The sequence below is a fragment of the Pomacea canaliculata genome, linkage group LG7, assembly GCF_003073045.1.
Source record: "Pomacea canaliculata isolate SZHN2017 linkage group LG7, ASM307304v1, whole genome shotgun sequence".
Lineage (NCBI taxonomy): Eukaryota > Metazoa > Mollusca > Gastropoda > Architaenioglossa > Ampullariidae > Pomacea > Pomacea canaliculata.
In genome coordinates this window covers 2625611-2640323 of record NC_037596.1, presented here as the reverse complement: position 1 = coordinate 2640323, position 14713 = coordinate 2625611, and the positions used below count along the sequence as shown (strand labels likewise).

The window sequence follows — 14713 nt, the reverse complement described above, 5'->3', positions numbered from 1 at the left end:
CTCCCCAACAAAAAAGGATCAACAAATATATATAAAAAAACAGCAATACTAACTTCTAAAATCGAAGGACCAACAATCCCTGATGCTGTTACACAGAGATTTGCACGTCTGCAAATTAACTCCATCCCGAGCCACGATATTATGTCCCCTGATTCCGCTCTCAGGATACTCCACGAAGGTGGTGTGCAGGTCGGCTGGACTACATGCTGATACAGATTACTGCGCTCAGTAACTTAATAATCATCATCATCATCATAATCCTAATAATCATAATCATAATAATCATAATAATAATAAGTTGATTTGTAAAGCGCTTTTCCCCACCATTTAAGGTTGACTCAAAGCACTTTACTAAAGAGAAAATTCTCGAAAACTTAAAAATAATGGATGTTGGTATCAAAAACACAAGTTTCTTACAGAAAAAAATGGAGCACAGGGTTATATTTGATTAACACCAGAAGACAAGCGTCACTCTACTACTGGAACCAGCTTTCAGTAACCCATGTTTCTTTTTAATTCTATGTAAACTGTTTTCAATTCTATCACCCAAACTGAAATACAGCAAAAACTTAAATATCACTATTTAAAGGTGGTATAGATCGTTTACAAATGAGATCATAATAGTTTCACAAATAAAAAGAAAAATTCAACTCTTTTTCTTTAATCTAAAGGAATTTCACATTAGAAAATTTACGGTAAAGAAATTCAAAATTGTAATTTTAATGGGAAAGTTCTAGCACCTAGCTTCCCTTCATGTGTGTTGGCTAAAACGTCTAATCACAAAATTCCACTACACAATATTTTGACCTTAGACCCTCCTTCCTGTGTTGGTCAGTCCTGTTTACGCTGACTAGAAAACGTGAGTACGAGATGAATAGAAACACAATTAATAGTATGACTAAAACATCGTTATACTCACTGTCAGAGCACGTCTTGTCACGTGGTGAGAAGAAGAACCCTGGTCGACAGAGGCACCTGTTTAAAAAGCACATCGAGTTGTTCTGACGACACTCATTGTTGATGACACAGACCGCGTCGTACCAGTCGTTTTTCATGGTGGATGTAACAAGTCCTTTCGTCTGTTGACTTCTGATTAATCTCTTCACCAGCGGAGAGACGAAGTACACGCTAACACCTGTTCCCTGTGTCAAGGACAGAAGCGAACCTGTGTGGCGCGTGCATTTAATTGTGGACTCAGGGACCTTAAACATGGTGAAGGCAAAACATTTGGCATCTTCAATACAAGGTGGGTAGCAGTCGTCTATGGAGGTGATGGTGGGGATGTCAGTCTTGGAATATCTGTTGACAACAACCGTTGTGTCTTGAAGCCTTACAACTGTTTCCATTTTATTAACAAATAGTTTCGTCTTCCACATACGGTCGGTCATTGCACTCTGGATTTCGACAGAACTAAACATCTGACAATGGTTGCTGACGTTTCCAATGTCACACCCAGGACAAATTGTCACAGCTACGCACGCCGGAAGTTGATAACATTCCTCATTACACTGATCGGGGTTAGCAACGGCTCTAGGTGTCGAGCTACCAATCAACTTTGTGGAGATCAGTGTCAAACCTGAAGTAGCTTGACAGTCGTCAAGAAGATTTGCTGTCCTAAAAGTCTGACAGTATTTGGTCTTGACAGCCATGATGTTATTTTGTATGGTGGCATAGTCAATGTGATAACTCTGTAGAGAACTTTCATTACCCATTAAGGTGTCCGAAAAAAGAGCCTCTATAGTGTTCAATTCATAGTCGATTGGGTTGGGATTGTCTTTAACTGCTGTCAACCAAGTCAGGCTGTTACCTTTATATGGTAGAGGAACACCGACACTAAACGTTGTAGTCTCCAAATCGTCTTTAAACTCGGGTGTTACATCGTAGTGATGATCGCTTAGGGTCTCGTCGAATCCAAAAAGCGCTGCAGAGTAGTGGCTTGCATATGATCTTACCAATTCGTGCGTATATCGCCCATACATTTGATCATTTATCTTGTGGACGACTGTTACCGAGGCCCCAAAGCGGGCCCTGTAGACAAAGTGTGTACCGTAGGTGTGAAGGAACGCTAGATATATCTCCTCGTTATTAGAGTTATTGAGCATAAGGACCCACTCCAGGAACGATGGATGAAAAGATGGAAGTTGGTCGTGGAAAGTAACGTCATACAAACTGCAAACAGCAGTTGAAACGACCAAAATGTTTTGTTTTAAATCTGAGAGAAGCTTCCGAAAGTGTTGGTTTGCCGAGAAGGGAGGCCCCCACTGATGACTATATACTTGCGCGGTACGAGTTAGCAGCTTGGTCAACTCGTACGGCGTTTTTACAACAGTGGACGCGAACACCGCATCACATGAAACATCCTTGGAGACAATCAACTCACTGGGCATGCTATAACGAAAGTCTTGGGTCACGTGACCTGTGGTGGAAAAGATGGGGCGAGTAAAGCCCGGATCACGTCCTGATGTCAGAGGGCATCCTGTCAGAATGTTGTAACCGAACAGGTCGTTGTCCCCGCCAAGTACTTGTTCCCCGTCTTGTGCTAAGGGGATACTGCAAGAAGAATAAAAATTTATTGTGTGTTAATCTGTGAGGCTGTTATTAAAGTGACTATGAAAAGGATATTATAAAGTCTGTAAATGTGTCAATGTCTGTGAGACTACGTATCTGTGACTGATTGTCAGTCCGAAATCGTTATTGTCTTAGCAAGCGGTCCAAAGAATTGTATTTGTGTCTGCAAGTCAAAGTTTATGTGTCTGATAGTGTGCATGCGCACAACATATCATGTCGACAGAAGGTTTCCCTCAAATAACCACTTCACCGGTCCTCAGCTGCCGACAGTGGAGACTACAAAGATTATTATTATTATTATTATTTTTCAATGGAGACTACAAAGATTATAATTGTTCGTAGGCTTGTCAGGCTATTGTGTGGCATCTTCAAATATCAGGTGCCAAGGTGTATCCCAAGTGGACTACTTTCGGCAAGTAAGGTTCAGGGCGGAAGGATACTCATCTGGTGTCAACAATTTGCAGTAGAATGTAACAAGCTAAAGAAAAAGGAAACAATGAATCCAAAAGAAGTGTTAAGTCTGTATTAGACCAGGGTTAGAATAAATGATCTCCCTTTTTCCATAAAGATCAATACCATCGCAGCATGATCAATACGACATCTAAACCTATACCTTGTCAGTTTCAATATTTGGTCACTAAAAGGATGCGACAGTTGATTAATGCAGTAAATGCGATGTATATACTATCCTGTAACAAAATTTTTATTATTTACGACAATACATTTTTATAGTATGACCGCCTTAAACACACGTCACCTACCGTATCGTGATTTTGGACTGAACACAAGAGATCAGGCAAAGAAGTAATAAAGGTAACTTCATGGTTGTCCGCTTGTTAACCATCTGTTACAAAAAAAAATAAAATAAAATAAAGATGCATAAGCATAATTCTACGATTTTATTTCTACTCATTTGCATTTTTTTTGGATTAATCACAAACTCATTATTATCATCACGACAATCGACTAAGGAAGAAGGAGATAAAAGAGGAAGAAAAACGATTATGTAGCACTGTTAAACTTTTAAAGAATCAACTCTTCTAAAGCACGTCTCGTCAAGCTGTTTAGAAGGTATAGTCTTATGCGTCCTGTCTGTAGCATCCCGCTTTCGCATGTACACTCAATTTGTTACTATTTACTTTTTCATTTATTTTAGAAACAATGTAAAAGTTCTGCTTACATATTTATTTATTACTTTCTAGTGCAATTAGCCGTTGGTAACTAGAAACTAGATGACCAATAATTGTAATTAATCAACGTGCACTATTTACATTGTAACAACGATTACCTCTGCTATCTTAATTTTACTTAGTCAACTTACCAAATAACGTAGTAGTCGTCAGACTCTTACATCTGTGAAAGTCGGGATTCACCAAACTTTTAGCCAATGATTTACTGCCAGCATTTAGCGAACGCTGAAAACTAATACAGGAGATAATTATTTTTACTACTGCAGATAATTAAAAGATAAAGCTCTGTAATCAAAAAGGGCCGTAAGCATTTGAAAGATTGGAATTTAATATTTTTTACCTTTCGAATGATGACTAAGCCCACACCCTAAATCATGAATTATTTCAGGTAATAATTTTAAAATAAATTATGCCTTAAAATCAGCCACCAATCTTTCTGATCATTGTTGCTATTGTTGTTTGAACGCTTTTGTTAAGGGGTATCACTGTTGTAAAGTATGTTAAGCTCTGCGACTGTGCAGATGAACTTGCGTTTGGCGCAGGATAAAGACGGACAGACTAACGACTCTCTGATATGACAACTCAAGGAAGATTTATAAACATATGTTTACAGTATTCGAGTCTTTACAACACATATGGTGACATAAGCTGTTTGTTAGAGGCAACAGAAAGGAGATGTCTGATACTGCTGAACATGGTCATCTGAAAAAAGATGGATTTGTTTACTCGAATGACAATGTGTCGAAAAGAATTCAAAAATTTCCAACGGGAAAAAGTGATGGAGGATCCGGAGAAATGGAGTGAGGCAGATGTTTAAGTGTATGTGGAGAGGTTCTCTGGATCATTTCAGTTTTCTCCACACTGAGCTTCATTTTGTTTGCCAAAGTCCTGTGTCTAGGGTTGGGTGAGTACGGGTGGACAGACTGTGAAGATCGAATGGTGGGCTAAGGGACAGAAACTGAGTATCGTCGGCATACCTGTGATGCGCTTTAGGACAAAGCTCGTTACGACTCTGTAAATCGTTTTTGCCATAAAACAAGCTCTGACCGACAGTTCACCCTCGTACGGTGATAATCTTTCGCTGGCAGTGAACAGACTAGACAAAAACTGAATGAGTGTTAACGAACACGAGAAGCAAACAGATTAAAAAAGTATATGATCTTCACAATAAAACAAGTAGAGGATGACGAATCATATGCGTCAGTGAAAAAACTACGACAATGAATAAGTGATTGTTTTGCATTTTATTTCACTGTCATCGAAACGTGATCGTTGACCGCAAGTGAACTGTCGCCCATAATATGTTTTATCGCTTTTATTATAATTAATATTGCTTGAATGTGAAAGGATTGAACACAAGAGTCTATCCCTTGTTTTCACTTTTCTTTCGGCACAGCAAAATACGAAAAATACAGAAGAAAACAAAAACGTAGCAAGTTTTCACGCAAATAATATTTGAACATGTCTGGTCACAACATAAAACAAGTTCTACAATTTTCAAGTTTGCGCTCATCTTCACAACTGTGGTAACCCCTAACGACTTCATAAAGACAATAATAACAACAATAATGAGATGGATTTGATGGCTATTTTCCAAGACATATATTTTATTTTAAAAATATTACCTGATATATTTCACCATTTGTGGTGTGGACTTTGTCATCACACGAAAAGGAAAAATATCAAATATCCCATCTTTAACTGACAGAACATAAACTTGAAATGTTCACGTCTTTTGGTGACAGCAGATCTTTATCTCTTAATTATATGCAGTTGTAAAAATAAAATTAATCTCCTAAACCAATCTTTTTGCGTTCACCCAATGATTGCAGTAAATAATTAATTGGCTAAAGGTTTGGTGCAAACAATATTTAGGAAATGAATCCCGACTTTCACCTATGTAAGGTTCTGATGACTACTACATTATATGGTAAGTAAAATTTAAGATAGCAAAGGTAATTGTAAATACTGGATTTAAAAGAGAATCTTTCAAGTAGCGAGGACCTGGCGGTACTGTCCTCTTTCGAATCTTTTTTTTTCCACGATTTTTGGGACGGAACTGATTAACGTCTCCTTGATGGTGGCGCAAATGACACCTGCATAGTCTCTACCCCTTTAGTGTTAGCCTCAAAGCCTCAGGTATCCCCAGCCAATGATCACCCCCCCCACCCAACACACACACACACATACACCATTAACAACATCCACTCCACCTCTCTCAAGCGCTTAGGAAGCTCTCCTTCAGTTTTCTATCCTGACCTAGGTTGGGAGGCTAGTGGGGGGTGGGTAGCTGGTTGAGGTGTGGTGGGGCGAGGCTTCACAAAGAACAAGACCTGTACGATCGTATGCGTGTACGTGTGTTTAGTACTATTCTCGGATAATTATCTTACCATGCGATAGCAACGTCAGCTGCCATGTGCGTCACGTGAGAAATACCGTCACATGATCTTGATACCAAGGTAAGAAAAGCTTTCGTTAATTTAGTCGCTGTAACAGGAACCAAACCTTGCATAACCACCTGTGACGGTAGGCAGTTTCTTATTTGTGTGTGTGTGCGCGCGCGTGTGTGTAAATGGACAGACAGGTAAAAAGTATGTTATCATTCAAAGACAATTTAATCATATAGTTAGGTATCTTCGGCGAATAAAGAGTCTTTATAACTAGATTAAGATGTATGATTTTTCTCTTGAAGATGAGAACGATGATGCTGTTGATGCTCTTGATGCTGGCTTTGGTCACTCTGTCTGGTACCTCGACGCTGCCAGTAAGTTGAATGAATCCAACTACCTGCCGACAACACTACTGAATTCAGTTTAGTTGTATATTTGCGAAGGTTTCTTTCTTACTCTGACGGATTGTTTCCAAAAGCTGCTTACTTCACTATCACTGAATTTACAAATTTAAAATAAATAGCTTTTAATCTAATCAGCTACTTCGTGATATTGTGGGGATGGATGAGTGAACAGCTATTCACATGTTTCTTTATTTATTAAGAAATAAGTTATTTTGTAATAACTGTTTTGAGGTTTGTTTATCAATGGTCGATATTTTACATAAATTCGTATTGTTTCATCGTAAATCTGTTACCGGTAAAAAAATATAGGTTTTATTTAGGAATAGTTTAAATTTGTCTTTTTCTGCAGGTATGTACATGCATGTGTGGGTGTTTGTATGTCCGTCTGTGTGCGTACGTGCGTATTGGTCTGGGGTTGTATGTTTGTGTGAATATTTACACGTACGTGCGTTACAGTGCTATACCAGAGGATCAAAGTGCTGGATTTTTGGATTTGGAGCATTATTTTCCCATAGTTGCTGTCCAGGTCTGACGTGTCTACCTAGCCATTCTAGTCCCAGGGTCTACAGATGCATGTCATTTGATGCCTTGTTCTGACATCTGTAGCGGTCGACGGTTTATGCGAGTATAAATTACAGATGTTTTACTGCTTGGACTTGACATCTCCACCTGCCGAACCTCTAAGCAAGTGTCAGTGTAAACAACGAAATGGAGAATACTTCACATCACTTTAACTTGTTTGGAGAAAGGAGCAAAAGATTGCTTTTCGGTACGAAATATCGGTTTCCGCCATCTTGAAATTTGGATCTCGGGATACGATTTTTCCTACACTACTTTAAGTAATAATAAACCAATTCAAACTCATTCTTTCGTTGATTTATAAGCAGAAAGATTGATTGCTTTTAAAGCAATTTTTAACGAATGCTTGAAATGAAATTGATGTAGAATTCCGCAAAAAAATTCTTTCAGTTTCCTCTCTCTCTCTCGAACGCACACCCACACATCAAATGGAAAATTCTTTAACTAACGTAAATACGCTTGAAAATTCTGTGTATGCTTATAAAACATATAAAACATTAAAATGGTTCTATCATTGGACTAATTATAGAGAAAGATAACTTTTCAATCAATAACAACTTCTTCGGGGCAGACTGCTTTGTATTCTTGTAAGATCTTTATGGGATAGGCGAGAGAACGAGAAAAATAATAATTATTACATTTATAAAGTGTATTTCTCCAAATGGTGGAGAGCTGGATGCCCATAACAAGACACCAGGACAAGTGGGAAAGAGGCTGTGATATATTTGTCAAAATCGAGTGTAAAGTAACACAACACAAGGAACATGCACCGGGGAGGAATACAAGAACGTTAAGAAAAGCAGAGATAGGAGTGTAAGGGAGAAAGCACAACAAGATGGACTAAATATATAATTTCATTTCACGACATTCACGGTAAAAATCGAAGACATTCTATCAAAAATCGACATTCCATTCTTGGATATCTTGAAAAGTTCACAATGACATGAACACATCTGTACATAAGTGAGGGAAGGTGTTGCCGGTCTTTTCTATCGCCAAACAAAAAAAAAACAATTGAATAATATGAAATATTTAAAACATCACGCAATCAGCGTCATCGTGACTAACAGCGCGCTGGCTGGCTGAGCGGCGGGCCCACGAGATGCTGTGTACGATGAGCGCCACGTCGACGTCACGTGACTACTGTCGTAAATGTTACATATATAAACAGATCAGAGGAACCGTCGTTTCATTTAGCAGAGGCTGAACATAAGTGCCTGACCTAAAGATCTGTGAAGGTAAAGAACATGTCTGGAGTTTTACACTAAGTTACATGTTTACGTGTATGAAACTCTGCGTGTGTTTGCTATGAATGCATTTATGCATAAACGAAATGACGAAACAGCTGATGACCGATGACAATAATGTAAAGCAGTTTCTACATAACTTTATTTTTTTAAAAAGCAGCTTGTTAATAATTATTCTGGTTTTTTCTCCTGCAGATGAGGCGGCTGCTTCTTTTAATGCTTGTGGTCTCCTTGTGGCATGTCTTTGATACAGTAAGTAAACAGAATTTCTTGCTTTCCTTTTGACATATTTAAGCTTACTTTTTCAAGTTGATGCTTACTATATATACCACACAAGTCAGCTAATGCTGAACACGTAAAATTACAGAAATAAATTCCGCAATGGGGTCGTTGATACGTCCACACAACAAAGAGACATATAGCTTGCTGTCTCTTTATCTGGTGCGTGCGCAGGTGTAGATGTGGAAGACGAGAGAGAGAAGGCAAATGATGAATGATTGGTAGGAGTGTAAGTGCTCGGTAATGAGTGATAGAAACGATGCGAACATATTTATGCACTTCATGTTATTTACATATTCACTTGTGTATATTGTACTGCCGAGGACGAAATGTATACCACGCCCTGCTCTGAAATGGTCGTCGACCCACCAAATAAATAATTTCATCTCTTTATCTCACAAACACACACACAACAGAGAGAGATGAAAGAGGAGTGTAGACAATCTCTCAGTGGGAGTGGGATGAAGGTGTGGGTGAGTGCGTGCAATCATTTGCTCGACCGCCAAAAGTGTTTGATTCTGAGTTTACAGCCATCCTTACAAGACACGCAGATTCTGATATCGGACATTGTAATCGTAATTCTCAGACAGTTACACTTATGATTATGTGCATTACTTGTAAAGATTGCTGAAACATTCAAGTATGCTTATTTAGTGTAAGACTCCCTTTTTAGCCGATAATCTGCAGAGAGAGATTACACGTATATTGTGATCATGGTGAACAGTTGTTAAGATGGTTTGCGCAGGCATTTCTGATCCCTGTCTCTCATTTCAGCCTCCCATAGAGCGCAGAGCGCCCATAGATACAGGGCCTCCTGTTAGTAACTTTGCAGAGCATCCTGATGTGGACACCCCACAGCTGCTGGTGCCACAAATACCCGAATGACAAGTCCGGAGTGTTTACATCAACGAGTACAGCAGATAAGCAAATGGACTCACATCGCCACATCATCCATGTCATCGTGCATCGCTGGCCGCTGGCGATGGGTCTCATTATGTTTACAGAGCTGTCTGCTGAATAAACTTTGAAAGCTACTATCGATTCTTTTTTCGAATTATGTAATATTTGTTAACGCATGCTTCGCGTGGTGAATGAAGTGACAGGTGGCGAGTAATGTGGCCCAAACATGCTGAGGTTCTTTACACAGCCTTTGCTGTAGCTCGCAATGACGCTCGTGTGAGAGACAATGACAATGACAATGACAATGACAATGACAATGACAATGACAATGACAATGACTGACAATGACAATGACAATGACAAACACAATGACAATGACAATGATTTATTTACGAGGGGTAAAAATAAGCAACTGAGCGCTTTTTTCCATTTAGCCCTCGCCCTTTACAGGGTAGGACATTAACTACATAAATGAAGTAATTAAGCATTATCGAAAAAAATTGTAATAAACATAAAGAAGGGTGGATATGTACATGGTGATGGTCAATAAGATATATGCATATATTTACAAGGTCACCTGGGGTTGGGAGGAATCTCTAGAGGCCTCATCTATATGTCTTGAAAGTGTTTAGATAGATGGCGTCGAAAGCAGTTCAGGGAGTTCAATTGATGGAGAGGGAGGCTGTTCCATTGCACGCCTCCTGAGAATTTCAGACTTGATTTGAAGAGGTCTAGTCTAGGAATGGGAATATTCAGTTTTGGGAAGGTTCTGTAGTTATTGGAGGAAAATAGAAGAGATTGGAGAGATCGCACGTGCGTGCGTGCGTGTGTGTGTGTGTGTGTGACGCGTACTTTATAATGTCGTAAATAATATATCACAAAAAATCACGAACACAATATGAAATGACACGACAAGCGTGAATTAATTTACTGTCATTTAGATATCATTATTTCTGTGTTTTCGTATCTAGACAAATTACAAAAAACAACAGCCTTTGGCAAGAAGTTTGCCTGTCCAAATCATTCCATAGACCCATAGACATATGCTATATAACACACACACACACACACACACACACACCACACACACACACACACACACACACACACACACACACACACACACACACACACACACATGCATACATCTTTGCTGACAGTTCACATTAGTATGGTGATGAGATTCCCCCCGCAGTGAACAGACTTGACAAGAAGGTAATGGGTGTTAACAAACACGAGATGCAAATGTACTGTAATTAAAACTGATCGTTATACGCAAGTGAACTATCGCCCTCAATTTGTCTTATCTCTTTTGTTATAATTACCCCTTAATGACGGCGTTAAAACAATAATAACAACAATAATCAGACGGATTGGATGGCTGCTTTTAAAGAAATAATTTATATTTAATTATTACCAACAAAATTTCACGATTTATTGATGTGGACTTTGTCGTCATTCAGAAGAGAAAAATATTTAATGTCCCATCTTATGTTAAATGTTAACGTCCATTTGTGGTAACAGAGCTTTATCTTTTAATTATCTACATCGGTAAAAATAAAATTGATCTTCTATATCAGTTTGCAGCTTTCTCCAAATGCTTGTCGTACATTGGCTTAAGGTTTGGTGCAAATAGTATTTAGGAAAATGAATCCCGACTTTCACCGATGTAGGATTCTGACGACTTCTACGTTATTTGGTAAGTTGACTAAGTAAAATTAAGATAGCAGAGGTAATCGTTGTTACAATGTAAATAGTAAAGTACATCTGCTTTTTGCTTAACACTTGAGGAATACTTCACTAATACTTAATAACTTAATAACTAATACTTAACTAGGAGCAAAAGTAAACCTAAATAATTTCACAACGCACCTAACAGTAAGATTGACGTGCTCTTTCTGACCTGGACCTTGAGGGATTTACATAAAATCCTTCTTATCACGACCTTTTGTACTTTGTTGATTTGCGTGCTTTGTCGAAGTAAGTTGCTGTTTCATTGTCGATAGTTCTCCCAATCCTTGACAAATACACTCTGATGGTGTTTTAAATTGTCCCGAAATTACCTGACCAATCAGATATAGGCATTATATCTTCACCTTAAGCTCTGTCATAGGACCTATTTTTTGTACAATATTAACCACTTAGTTTCATTATAGTTGACTTAAGTTAGCGATATCTGGTGCACCTTGATGAATTACAATTATTGGTCAGCTAGTTTCTAGTTAGCAACGGCTAATTGCACTAAAAAGTAATAAATAAATCTGTGAGCAGAACGTTTACATTGTTTCTAAATTAAATGAAAAAGTAAATAGTAACAAATTGAGTGTAAATGCGACAGCGGGCGTCTATAGACGGGACGCATAAGACTATACCTTCTAAACAGCTTGGCGAGACGTGCGTTAGAAGAGTTGATTCTTTAAAAGTTTAACAGTGCTACATAATCGTTTTTCTTCCTCTTTTATCTCCTTCTTTAGTCGATTGTCGTGATGATAATAATGAGTTTGTGATTACTCCAAAAAATGCAAATGAGTAGAAATATAAAATCGTAGAATAATACTTATGCATCTTTATTTTATTTTTTTTGTTTCTTTTTTTTTGTTACAGATGGTTAACAAGCGGACAACCATGAAGTTACCTTTATTACTTCTTTGCTTGATCTCTTGTGTTCAGTCCAAAATCACGAAACGGTAGGTGACGTGTGTTTAAGGTGGTCATTACTATAAAAAAATGTATTGCCTAAATAATATTAATTCTGTTACAGGATAGTATATGCATCGCATTTACTGCACTAATCAATTATTCAACTGTCGCATTCTTTTAATGACCAAATATTGAAACTGACAAGGTATAGGTTTAGATGTCGTATTGATCATGCTGCGATGGTATTGATCTTTATGGAAAAAGGGAGATCATTTATTCTAACCCTGGTCTAATACAGACTTAACACTTCTTTTGGATTCATTGTTTCTTTTTTCTTTAGCTTGTTACATTCTACTGCAAATGGTTAAAACAGAACATCCTATTACCTTACTGTAACACAGAAAATAATAAATTTCATCTACAAGTGAACAAGTATCTTTCGCATTTTGATGACCACTTCTTAAGTGTCTGGCTCTTTGCCCTGTGGATCCAAGTCATAGCTAAAGTGTCTTCTTTACTCTCCAAGAATGTAGAGTTAAATATTTTCATCCCAGGAGTTCGGTTCGCAATTTATTGCATTTGAAATTAAAACCTTTCAGTGAGGTATGACACGCAAGGAATTCTTTTACAAACTAGGGTTACTTCCCCCCTTACCTTGTGTTTACACAAGAGGAGTATCCTTCCGCCCTGAACTTTACTTGCCGAAAGTAGTCCACTGGGGATACACCTTGGCATCTGATATTTGAAGATTCCCCACAATAGCCTGACAAGCCTACAAATAATAACAGTCTTTGTAGTCTCCACTGTCGCCAGCTGAGATGGCGTCTACATCTATAATTGATCTTCCCAGACACTTTTAACATCTCTCTTCGTCGTCCTGCACATATGCGTCGCAGTAGGTCCTTCTTCTTCCCCCTAATTCCCAACAAATTCATCTGTAATTAAGGGATACTCAAGGCTTGTGATAAGGCTCTGGCGACGGTCAAACGTTTCAAAAATATATTAAGTTACAATGACAGAGCACGAGAGCAACACAGGAGAAATAAATGATTCGTTTCTCACTTAATTACCACTTATTAGCACTATTTCGGTTGCCGATGTTTATAAAAATCGAAAAAATCCAGTGAAATCGACCTTTGTGTCCTTTCACCGAGTAACCGCGATAGCTTTCCGAGATAGAAGATTTGTCTCCTTATGACGTCAGTCTCTTTATGACGTCAGTCTCCTTATGACGTCAGTCTCTGATTAGTTGGATTAGTGATATCTTGGCATGGCATGATTCTCACTATGGAAACCACACGTCATAGGGTCACATGACGGAGAACGAGATTTAGTCGAAGCAAAAAAAGAGTCCCGTGTCATTTCTCTTATTAAACACAACATTCTACTAAAAACCTTCAATATTTTCCACATGAACAGACATATAAATAGACGAGATTCAAGTGGTCTTACTCTTTACGCGATTCTAAGCACTTTTATTTTGACTTTAGAATCCCTTTAATTGTCTGCACATAAATTCCTTTTCTTTCATTTCACATTCAACTATCACACACTCGTTATCTAAACACGGATAACTACGTTTCAACAATTCACTGGTTTTGCCCTAAATAAAAGTGCCTTAAAACACAAAAATAGTACAGAATAAGTAAAGAATAGGTATACAAACGTTGCCTTCACTAGGCAGGGAGTTTCCTTTTAAACGTCGATTTCTATGTTCCTTGCTTAACTCACACGTTTGCTTCCTGCAACTAAAATGTCCGCCAAAGACGTCTGCCTTATATCTTCACTCTAGTGAGCTCCCCTTGCTCATTTTCTACCTCAACTTCCACACTTTTCACCTTAACGATATACACTCGCAAACGCACATGAACTGCATTTCTGCGTCTTGTGTTATCAAAATCCTAATGTTATTAAAATGAAATCAAATAAAAAATACGTTTAAGATACTTAAAAAATGTATTATAAATACTTTTTCTAACTATACAATTTGATAAATATGGAAAAATACGCGCATGCACACTATCAGACACATAAACTTTGATTTGCAGACACAAATACAATGGTTTGGATCACTTGCTAAGACAATAACGATTTCGGACTGACAATCAGTCACAGATAAGTAGTCTCACAGACATTGACACATTTGCAGACTTTATAATATCCTTTTCATAGTCACTTTAATAACAGCCTCACAGATTAACACACATAAATTTTTATTCTTCTTGCAGTGTCCCCGTAGCAAAAGCCAAGGTACAAGTACTTGGCGGGGACAACGACCTGTTCGGTTACAACATTCTGACAGGATGCCCTCTGACATCAGGACGTGATCCGGGCTTTACTCGCCCCATCTTTTCCACTACAGGTCACGTGACCCAAGACTTTCGTTATAGCATACCCAGTGAGTTGATTGTCTCAAAGGATGTTTCGTGTGATGCGGTGTTCACATCCACTGTTGTAAAAACGCCGTACGAGATGACCAAGCTGCTGACTCGTAACGCGCAAGTATATAGTCATCA

General features: G+C 38.3%; 3 long non-coding RNA genes across 3 annotated transcripts; all 3 read left to right on the top strand.

The window, feature by feature from the left end:
- The first annotated feature begins 6221 nt into the window (after positions 1–6221).
- On the top strand, positions 6222–7416 carry LOC112568607. Its single transcript, XR_003100126.1, has 3 exons — positions 6222–6284; positions 6451–6522; positions 7009–7416. It is a non-coding gene; the product is annotated as an uncharacterized LOC112568607 (long non-coding RNA).
- An 857-nt stretch (positions 7417–8273) lies between these two features.
- LOC112569203 lies at positions 8274–9686 on the top strand. The gene is made up of 3 exons (XR_003100332.1): positions 8274–8369; positions 8574–8630; positions 9432–9686. It is a non-coding gene; the product is annotated as an uncharacterized LOC112569203 (long non-coding RNA).
- Positions 9687–11212: 1526 nt separating this feature from the next.
- LOC112567724 lies at positions 11213–14605 on the top strand. Its single transcript, XR_003099863.1, has 3 exons — positions 11213–11256; positions 12162–12244; positions 14426–14605. It is a non-coding gene; the product is annotated as an uncharacterized LOC112567724 (long non-coding RNA).
- Positions 14606–14713: the final 108 nt, after the last annotated feature.